Genomic DNA, 10,201 nt, shown 5'->3' with positions numbered 1-10,201 from the left:
ACAGGTTCTGGTAAGATCTACAATTAATTGCTAAACATGGCCCTTGAAGGAGTGTGTTTTCACTCATTAGCAGGAGGTGGTCTGCTAATTGATCAAAAGATTTAAAGTTGAATACTTTCTTAAATATCAAGCCAATATCCCAAGGTATCTTTAGCTTCTCCTCCATTCTTGAGCCAGGTACATGGCATCTTCCAAATGAAGGTGAAGTCTGGGCTGCTTGATTTTTTGCAGTAACAGGGTTTCTGGGAGGATGGATTGATTTCTGGATCACTTTTCCCCACCGGCTTAGAGTAACCACTTGTACACAGTAGAGATGCAATTAGTAATTTTTTAAAAGTGTAATATGAATTTATTCTGTGACATTTTCCTCACTGCAGATATTTTTAAATGAAATAATCAGTGTTTCATAAAAAGTAAATACACTAGAAGAATTTAGATAATACCTGTAATATAGATGGCTTTACTCTGAACATTCACTGTTGTTTTCACTGAAAACATCCCTTTTTATAAAGTTACATAAAAATGGTAGATTGCTGCATTCTACACTTCCTGTGTCTCATGTGGGCTCAGTCATGTCCAACTCTTTGCAACACCATGCACCACAGCCTGCCAGGCTCCTCTGTCCATGGAATTTTCCAGGCAAGAATAACAGAGTGGGTTGCCATGCCCTCCTCCAGGGGATTACCCCAACCCAGGGATTGAACGAGTGTCTCTTGTATTGGCAGGAGTATTCTTTTACCATTGCACCACCTGGGAAGTGTCCTGTGTCTCCAACATTTTAAATTAACTTCAAGCTTTTCCCTCAACTCTAAATGTTAATGATATTTGCTTCTGTTAATAAATGGGAAGTGTACACACTTTTTAAAACAGTGATATTTAGGTCTTCTCTGCCTGATTCTTCAAAAAATAAAAAATATTTCATGCTGAGTTTGAATAGCAACTGAGGGTCTGGTCCAGAAAGCAGTAGGTAATTACAGAGAACCAGTGGTACACATATGTCAGCTCAATTTCCATGAAAAGGGTATTCCATACCCTTTCTGGCAACTTGAGATGACCGTGGAGGCTACCTGCAAATTCCATCTGCTGTCAAAACACTGGCCTGGCCCTGACATCCACACAAGCCTTTGCAGCAAGCTGTGGTCCAATTTTGTCAATTTCAGCCTACAATGTACTACTGTATGGTCAATCAAACATATGCTCCTGCAATACAGATTTTCCCCAAAATGCCAAACTATCTCAAGGACAAATGGCCCAGCTCACTGTGTGAAAAATCAAACCTAAGAAATTCAATAAATCAGACAAGCTAGTCTTTTACTGCAGGCTGCCCAAGTACTGCATGTTCTGTTTCATAGTCTGGAAGGAAGAAAATCTGATGAATACCAGTTACACTATGTAAAAACCTAGTGAAGATAAATATCTGTCCATTTGGAATCACAAAAGAAGTGCTGACTTTGGCAGCACATATACTAAAATTGGAATCACAAAAGCTTTTATCTGGGGAATCAACCACATGAATAATCCGGTTGATCTCAGAGATCCCTAGAATATCTTTATCGCATTCAGTTACATGATAAACTGTGTCTTGTCCTTAACGGTGAAGTATTGTGTGTCTTTCTTTTTTTTCTTTTCTATTTTATTGAATATAGATGATTTACCATGTTGTATTAATTTCTGCTATACAGCCAAGTAATTCAGTTATACAAATAGGTTATTTTTCATTTCTTGTCCATTATCATTTATGACAGGATACTGAATATAATTCCCTGTGCTCTACAGTAAGACCTTGCTAGTTATTCATTCTATATATACTAGCTGGCACCTGCATCTCCCCAAAGGCCAAAGGGGAGAAGGTGGGGGAAAGAAGGATTGAGAGTTTGGTCCTCTTTCTCAGCATATCATTTTAAAATTCTTCCATCAAAATGTTCCAGTTCTGATATAATTCTGAGATGTTCTTCCCCCAATTACAGTAGCTTGCTCTTTCCCATGATTGGACTTACCTTCAATTGAATGAAATAAAGCCACTACAAGTAGCAACCCAAATAATAACTTCCATTTTTGTCTTCCTTACACATTCTTTACATAGTTCCTTCTTGTTAGGAGGAAATGTTTGCCAGCATTTTCTTATACCCAAGAACACTTACAATGATTACAAGTAGTTTCTACACTGATTTCAGAATTATCAAGAGAGGAATTGGACAAGTTGAAACCGTGAAATGAGGAAACTCCTGATGTCTCTTATGGGAGAACAGTTTGGAGGACACAATTTTGAAAGAGCAGGGATGAACACAGCTTCTTTTATCTGTGGCTGCCTTGAAAAAGAGTCATTCAATGCAGTAATTTTTGGGTAGTCCTCCAAATTTCCTTGCTTTTGGTACTCAAGAGGCATACTGTTCTTTTGTTACTGAAAGTCCTATAGAAATAAAAATTTCCAAGCAGAAAAGCAAACTTATCACACTGATTTATTCCCAGGCCTGGGTACTTGCTGTATGGTTGGTTGGTGTTCAGTCGCTAAGTAATGTCCGATTCTTTGCAACACCAGGCCTCCCTGTCCTTCACTATCTCCTGGAGTTTGCTGAAACTCATGTCCATTGAGCCAGTGATGCCATCCAACCATCTTATCCTCTGTCATCCTGTTCTCCTCCTGCCATCAATCTTTCCCAGCATCAGAGTCTTTTCTGAGTCAGTTCTTCCCATCAGGTGGCTGAAGTATTGAAGCTTCAGCTTTAGCATCAGTCCTTTCAATGAATATTCAGGGTTGATTTCCTTTAGGATTGACTGATTTGATCTCCTTGCAGTCTCCAAGGGACTCTCAAGAATCTTCTCCAGCACCACAATTCAGAAGCATTGATTACAGCTAATGTGTTACATTTTCTCCAGTTGGTCAATGAATTAAATCAGAGGAATGCACAGTTTATCAGACTGCAGTTCACAGGTGAAGCTTATCTTCCTTTTTTGATTTAAAAAGATTGATCTGGTTTCATCAGGTCCTCATTGCAGCACATGGGCTCTTGCTGTGGCATGTAGGCTTCTGCCTAGCTGTGCTACTGCAGAGAGTCAGGCTCAGTTGCAGGCTTAGTTGCCCCACAGCACACGTGATCTGAGTTCTTGCAGGCATCTGTGTTCAGTCACTTCAGTCATGTCCGAGTCTTTGCAACGCTATGGCCCGCCAGTCTCCTCTATCCTTGGAATTCTCCAGGCAAGAATATTGGAATGGGTGGCCATTTCCTCCTCCAAGGGATCTTCCTAACCCAGGGATGAACCTACGCCTCCTGCATTGCAGGCAGATTCTTTACTTCTGAGCCACTAGGGAAGCCCTTAATTCCCTGACCATGGATTAAACCCATGTCCTCTGTATTAGAAGGCGACGTCTTAATCACTGGACCAGTCTGAAGCATACCTTCTTTTGCTTGATTTATCCAAACAGTGACAAAAGTGGTGAGTCCCTCCAGTTAGTGGCTGTGTTTGTTTATGTGCTTTTCTGAGTGAGATAGTAAGCTTTATAATTGTCTCTTTTTCTCCCTTATTAAAAACTCAACGAAATAAGGGGGTTTGCCTTGATTCCCATTATAACACCAACACCAGACATAATACCTGCAAATAATAGATGTTCAGTAAATATATTGGAAGAAAGAATGTATGAATGAGGAAAGCCGTTTCTTGAATGCCCATTAAAGCACCAAGGCATAGTCAATAACCCTTGAACCAGAAATCAAATGCTCAGATTCAAGGCACAATTCCATCTGTTTTCATTATCTATCCTTTCATAAAGCTTGAAAGCTCTGAGCCTCAGTTTCCTATTTGAGAAACAAGCAGCTATCCATTTCATGAGCTACATCTCCTAAGACTTGTGAGGCTCCATCAAGATAATGCATATGAAAGCACTCTGAGCTTTAAGCTGGTTTATAAATACATGATCAGACATGGCATGTCACCCTGACATCAATCAAGGAAATAATTTAAAAAGTGAGTGGGGAGTGTAAGGAGGTAAAGAATGCTTAATTTGCCAGAATTCTCAGGGCAATATGACACATAATTGGAAGAAACATTTGATAAGGTAGGAAGTAAGATCTTTTGCCATTCCCATTCCAAGAGCCATATTCTACTTTCAAATCATATTCAATAAAACTTTCCTCTAAGAAGGTCTACACTTAATGACAGATCTTTTGAATATAGAGTGCAATAGAAGTACGGAGCCAGAGGTATGTTGCCTGAGGCACAGAGGATGAACTTTTTCCAACAACTTTCCCTAGAAATTAATCAAAGAAACAACATTTTATTTCTTTAAAGTAAAACTTTAAGATGATGCCTGTCTACCAAAGATACCAAATTAAAAGGCTCCCTGGGATGTACACATATTGTCATGGACCAATCACATATATAATCATATCAGAATCATACTAGACTGTATCAGACTTAAAGAAAATATGATCTTTGTCCCATAAAGTTTGAATATATTAATGTAGGTGGAACCAAGCTCAATCTTGTTAGGTAAAAATGTTAATCTCACATAGCATTATGGGGACAAAGCTAAAGTCAGAATCCAGTATTCTCCATCATGTTGTAGCAAATGTTTTATAAGTGATTATATTTTAATTATTGATTCAAAAACATTGAACAGATCAGTCCTTTGTACTGTGTCTTTTCATTCCCTCTCTCCAAATGGATGGCCTACATTTAAACTAGACAGATGAAAACTGGTAACAGCTTGCTAATGGATGTCAGAATCTAAGCTAATTTTATTCAAGGGTCCCTTCATTTATTTAATTCATCAAACATGTATTAGATGCCTAAATGGTCCAAGCATCTGGAGTTGCATAGGGAATTACAGTAAATACAAACAAACATTGTGTGTATGTGTGATCTGAAATGTTTACTAGTTGTGGTCTGAGAGAAGAAACATACCATTAAAATAAAACATTTGGCTCTTGGGCTAATTTCCAAGATAAGTTTGAAAAAAAAAAAAAGGTCATTTTCTGTGTTCTCTCTTCATGACTGTTGAATTGGGAATATAAAGCCACTAGACATTTGACTGCAATATTTCATTTCTCTTGTACAAATTAAATAGAATACTGACATTCACATTATGCCCACTCTCATCTTGATGCTTTTCCAAGATTACCTGAAAACTTTAGAACAGTTTGAAACAGACTCTCCTTTACGTTAACTCATGCATTCAGCAACCATTTACAACACGCATCATGTGCCTGGCACAGTGAATAAGTGCTGGGACAGGGGCACTGCGAAACAAAAGAAAGAACTCATTATTTGTACATAAGCAGCAATTGAATAGACTACAATTCAGAGTGATAGTACAGAGGTATCAGCTCTATCAAGATACAGATGATACACAGAGGCACACAGAGGAGAGTGAAGTTAATTGGACATGGGCGTTCAGAGAAGGCTTCTAAAGAAGGTTAAGTTACATTTGGAAAGAAGAATACAGGTTGAAGATGAGAGATGGTTACGTCAAAATGAAGGTTTAGCATTCACCAAGGAAAAGAAGCCTACAACAAACTGTTCCCTGGGAACACAGCTTATGACTGCTGGCGCCAAAAATGCAAAGTAGTTATGGTAAAGTTATTTTAGATATGGCTAACTTGAGTGCAGCAAACCCGTCTTCTTTGGACCCACTGGTTGAAGTTTGCATGTAGTTGTCCTCATTCTCTGTTTCCCCTTCAGACTGTATTGCCTCTGTGATCATACAGTTACAATGTGGCTAAAAGCAACAATGTGCGTGTGCAAAATAAGGCTAACTTAACTTAGAACTTACTATATGAGTACCAAGACAAAATTGGAGAGGATATTTTTATGGCTGTGAAAAGTTTTGTTCAAGATCTTTGGCCCTCTTTACAATTTTCCCCCCTAGTATCTTATTTTCTAATACGTTTTCCATCTTTCTTCTTCTTCCCTCTTCTCCTTCCTCTCCTCTCCCTCCCTTTTGTTCTCTCTTCCTATTTCTTCTTTCCTTTTTTTCAGGTGGATGAGCATCTATGTCTGTGACTATATACCAAAGCTATATACTATATATAGCATATATACTATATACCAAAGACTTTCATCTGATTGAGTAGTTTTAAATCTGTGTTTCCAGAATTCTTTGGAACTTCTTGTGGAGAAATCATCCTGGGGATGACTAATCCAGTGGCATTCAGGCTCAGTTTCTTCACCTGGTCTTAGGCAGCCTCACAAAAATCTGCTATTTAAGCTGGGGCTTTGAGAAAGATTTCATTTGAAAAGGGTTCTTATGCTTCTTTAAATTTTAAAATCACTCTTTCTTGTCTAACTCTCATCTTCTGAGGATAAGTGGAGGCAAACAGAGGAGAAGTGATAGTATCAATACTGTATAGTGACCTAGATAGAACTACACTTAAACATGGGTCTTTTTTTCTCAGGGATCTCATCCCTTTAGATGACTCCAGGTGAGGATTTTCCTGTGCCACATTGCCCACTTTAACAGACAATATCTCTTTGAGGAGTGTAATGAAAAGGATGTACCATGTGCTATATGTTTTCCCTTAAGTGTAGATTTAACTGCCTCCTAACCTCCTTTGAGCTTTATTTATTTATTTAAAAATATTATTTGACTGCATCTAGTCTCAGTTGAGGCATGTGGGTTCTAGGGTGTCTGGGCTCAGTAGTTGTGAAGAACAGGCTTAGTTTTCCCTCAGCCTGGGGGATATTATTTCCCCAACCAGGGATCAAACCTACATCATCTGCCTTGGAAGGCATTGGAAGGTGGATTCTTAACCACTGGACCACCAGGGAAGTCCCTTCCTTGTAGCTTTAATAAGAAATATTCTAACTCAATTTACAAGATATGAACTATGAATTTATTAAATTAACTATGCTGAGTCATGGAAACTATATATATATATGTATGTATATATATGTATGTATGTATATATATATATATGTATGTATGTATATATATGTATGTATATACATATATCAGAGAAGGCAATGAACCCTACTCCAGTACTCTTGCCTGGAAAATCCCATGCATGGAGGAGCCTGGAAGGCTGCAGTCCATGGGGTTACTGGACACGACTGAGCGACTTCACTTTCACTTTTCACTTTCATGCATTGGAGAAGGAAATGGCAACCCACTGAAGTGTTCTTGCCTGGAGAATTCCAGGGAAGGGGGAGCCTGGTCGGCTGCCATCTATGGGGTTACACAGAATTGGACACGAGTGAAGCGGCTTAGCAGCAGCAGCAGCATACACATATATATCTATATATTTCTTGAAAAGGAGTTTCTTATCAATTTCTTTGGGGATTGGGGAAACAAACAGGCAAGCATCTGAGTTTTTCAGTGAAACCAGATGTGGAGTAGTCTTGTTGCTATGAGTTGAATTATGTTCCTCAAAGGATAAGTTGAAGTTCTACTCCCCATTACCTCAGAAAGTGAATTCAAGTCTTTTGGAAATAAGCTGGTCTTAGATGTGACTTATAAATTAAAACCACGTCATACTGGAATAGAGTGGGGCCCTAACCCAACACAATTGGTGTCCTTACAAGAAGGTGGCCACGTGAAGACACAAGAGACACAAGGAGAACACCATGTGAAGACGAAGCCTGAGATAGGAGTGATGTAACTATAGTCCAAAGAATACAAAAGATTGCCAGCCATCATTAGAAGCTAGAAGGACATTGTAGACTACACTCTCCCTCAAAGTCCTTCAGTTCAGTTCAGTCACTCAGTCGTGTCCAACTCTTTGCAACCCCATGAATCGCAGCACGCCAGGCCTCCCTGTCCATCACCAACTCCCGGAGTACACTCAGATTCACGTCCATTGAGTCAGTGATGCCATCCAGCAATCTCACCCTCTGTTGTCCCCTTCTCCTTCTGCCCCCAATCCCTCCCAGCATCAGAGTCTTTTCCAATGAGTCAACTCTTCGCATGAGGTGGCCAAAGTACTGGAGTTTCAGCTTTAGCATCATTCCTTCCAAAGAAATCCCAGGGTTGATCTCCATTAGGATGGACTGGTTGGATCTCCTTGCAGTCCAAGGGACTCGCAAGAGTCTTCTCCAACACCACAGTTCAAAAGCATTAATTCTTCAGTGCTCAGCCTTCTTCACAGTCCAACTCTCACATCCATATATGACTACTGGAAAAAACATAGCCTTGACTAGACAGACCTTAGTTGGCAAAGTAATGTCTCTGCTTTTGAATATGCTATCTAGGTTGGTCATAACTTTTCTTCCAAAGAGTAAGCGTTAGATGTACCCAAACCTGATTTTGAACCTGGTATCAGACTTCTAGCCTCCAGAATTGTGAAACAACAAACTATTTTGTTAAGACACCCAGTTTGCAGTATTTTATTACAGCAGCCACAGGAAACTGATAGACATGCTAAAGTTCTCAGATGAATAAGACATCATCAACCTTGCTGGGTGTCTGGCACACTGTTGGGAGTAGGAGACATCTGAGTTGGGCACTCGGGAGTAAGTTGGAGTCAGCCAAAAGGAAAAGTGCATTCATAGCAGGGAAGAAAGCAGGAGCAAAGGACAGGCTTTGAAAAGGTCCTCTCGTGTTTGAGTAATGCTGAGTAGCTCTGTAGAGTTCCAGTGTGGAACATGGGGTGCTCAGCGTTTGGGCAAAAACTGATGCAATGCCTTTTTGCAACAGGAGAGTTTACTTAAATCAAGAAAAACTTCAAGTTTTGGAATCACTGTGTGTTTTTGTCTGTGTGTGTTTAAATATATATATTTATACCCAGATGGTTTTTCTTTCTTTCTTTTAATTTCTTTTTAATTATGGCAGCTATTCTCCAAACATGTTTTTGTTTATCTCAGACTAAGTATACAGTTTCAACATATGGAGCATATTTTGCTTTACTTCAGTTTATCTTAAGAAATCAGCTTTCCTAACTCTTATTGGCAGTGAACCCAAATGATTTCTTACTTTTTCTTTCCCGCTCTACTTTCTCCTCTTTGTCTTTTTCCTTTAGTTATGATTTCTCTCTATCTTCATCACTCTCACTTTCTCTCCATTCCTCTCTCCCTCCTTTCCTTTTTCCCTTCCTTCCTCCTTTCCTGCTTTTCCTTTTCTTTCTGGGAGGTCACAAAAGATTTCCCATGTTGATGAACTAGGGCATTTAGTGTCAAGAAACAATAGTTCCTTGGCTTGTGGACATTTAATCAGCCTAGAAAATACACAAAATGGAAATAATGTTAATAAACAAGTCAGGGATATTATTTGCTTTTTCATTTATAGTATTATGAACCTGGAATTTAAGTCTGTTCATAATCTAGCCCCAAAAATTTTATCAGCCTTGTTTTGTATCATGCATTTTCAAACCTCAATGTATTCAGCTCTCCTATCATTCTTTTCCTTAAAAAGCTAGTGTACATCCTCTCAGTCTACAGCACTCCACTTACCCTTCAAGATCCAGCTCAAATATTCCTTCCTTTTGACACATTTTATGATGATTGCTGGCAGAATTAATCTTTTTCTTCCCTGGATTCTCTAGAACTTTGTATGTTCTTCCAGCCTTGCTTTGTTATGATTGGTCTTTATTTTCATACACATCTCCTTCATTAAACTGATGTCAAAAATGGTTTCTCATTGTCCCCAGATCTGCCGTGTCCAATATAAACAAATTCAGTTCAGTCACTCAGTCATGTACGACTCTGTGCGACTCTTTACGTCCCCATGGACTGCAGCACGCCGGGCTTCCCTGTCCTTCACCAGCTCCTGAAGCTTGCTCAAACTCATGTCCATCGAGTTGGTGATGCCATCCAACCATCTCAATCCTCTGTCATCCTCTTCTCCTCCTGACTTCAATCTTTCCCGGCATCAGGGTCTTTTCCAATGAGTCAGTTCTTCACATCAGGTGGCCAAAGTATTGGAGCTTCAGCTTCAGGATCAGTCCTTCCAATGAATATTCAAAGCACTCCATAAATTCTCGCGGAAGACACACTTGAGTGAAAGAGATTGTAATCCTCATACCAGAAACAAAAAGCTTGTCTTTAATACCCATGCAACTCTTTCTTAAAGTCATTTGCAGACTTCACAATGTGAAAGGCACTAGAAATGTCAGAAATTGGGCATTTGTGGCAGGAAACCACTTAGGATGCCGAATATAAGACTGATAGGAGAAAAATAAAATAAAATATTGTTAGAGAACTTATCCTTTCTTGGTGTGTATATGCATGTAGCAGAAACTGGGCAATCCAGTGGACTTCAAAAACAATGTAG

The 10,201-nt window shown here is 39.3% G+C and overlaps 1 pseudogene; it reads right to left on the bottom strand.

The window, feature by feature from the left end:
- Positions 1 to 789: 789 nt before the first annotated feature.
- LOC138088296 (metalloendopeptidase OMA1, mitochondrial pseudogene) lies at positions 790 to 9,422 on the bottom strand (annotated as a pseudogene).
- Positions 9,423 to 10,201: the final 779 nt, after the last annotated feature.

The sequence above is a fragment of the Capricornis sumatraensis genome, chromosome 11, assembly GCF_032405125.1.
Source record: "Capricornis sumatraensis isolate serow.1 chromosome 11, serow.2, whole genome shotgun sequence".
Lineage (NCBI taxonomy): Eukaryota > Metazoa > Chordata > Mammalia > Artiodactyla > Bovidae > Capricornis > Capricornis sumatraensis.
This window is presented reverse-complemented; position numbering and strand designations above follow the sequence as displayed.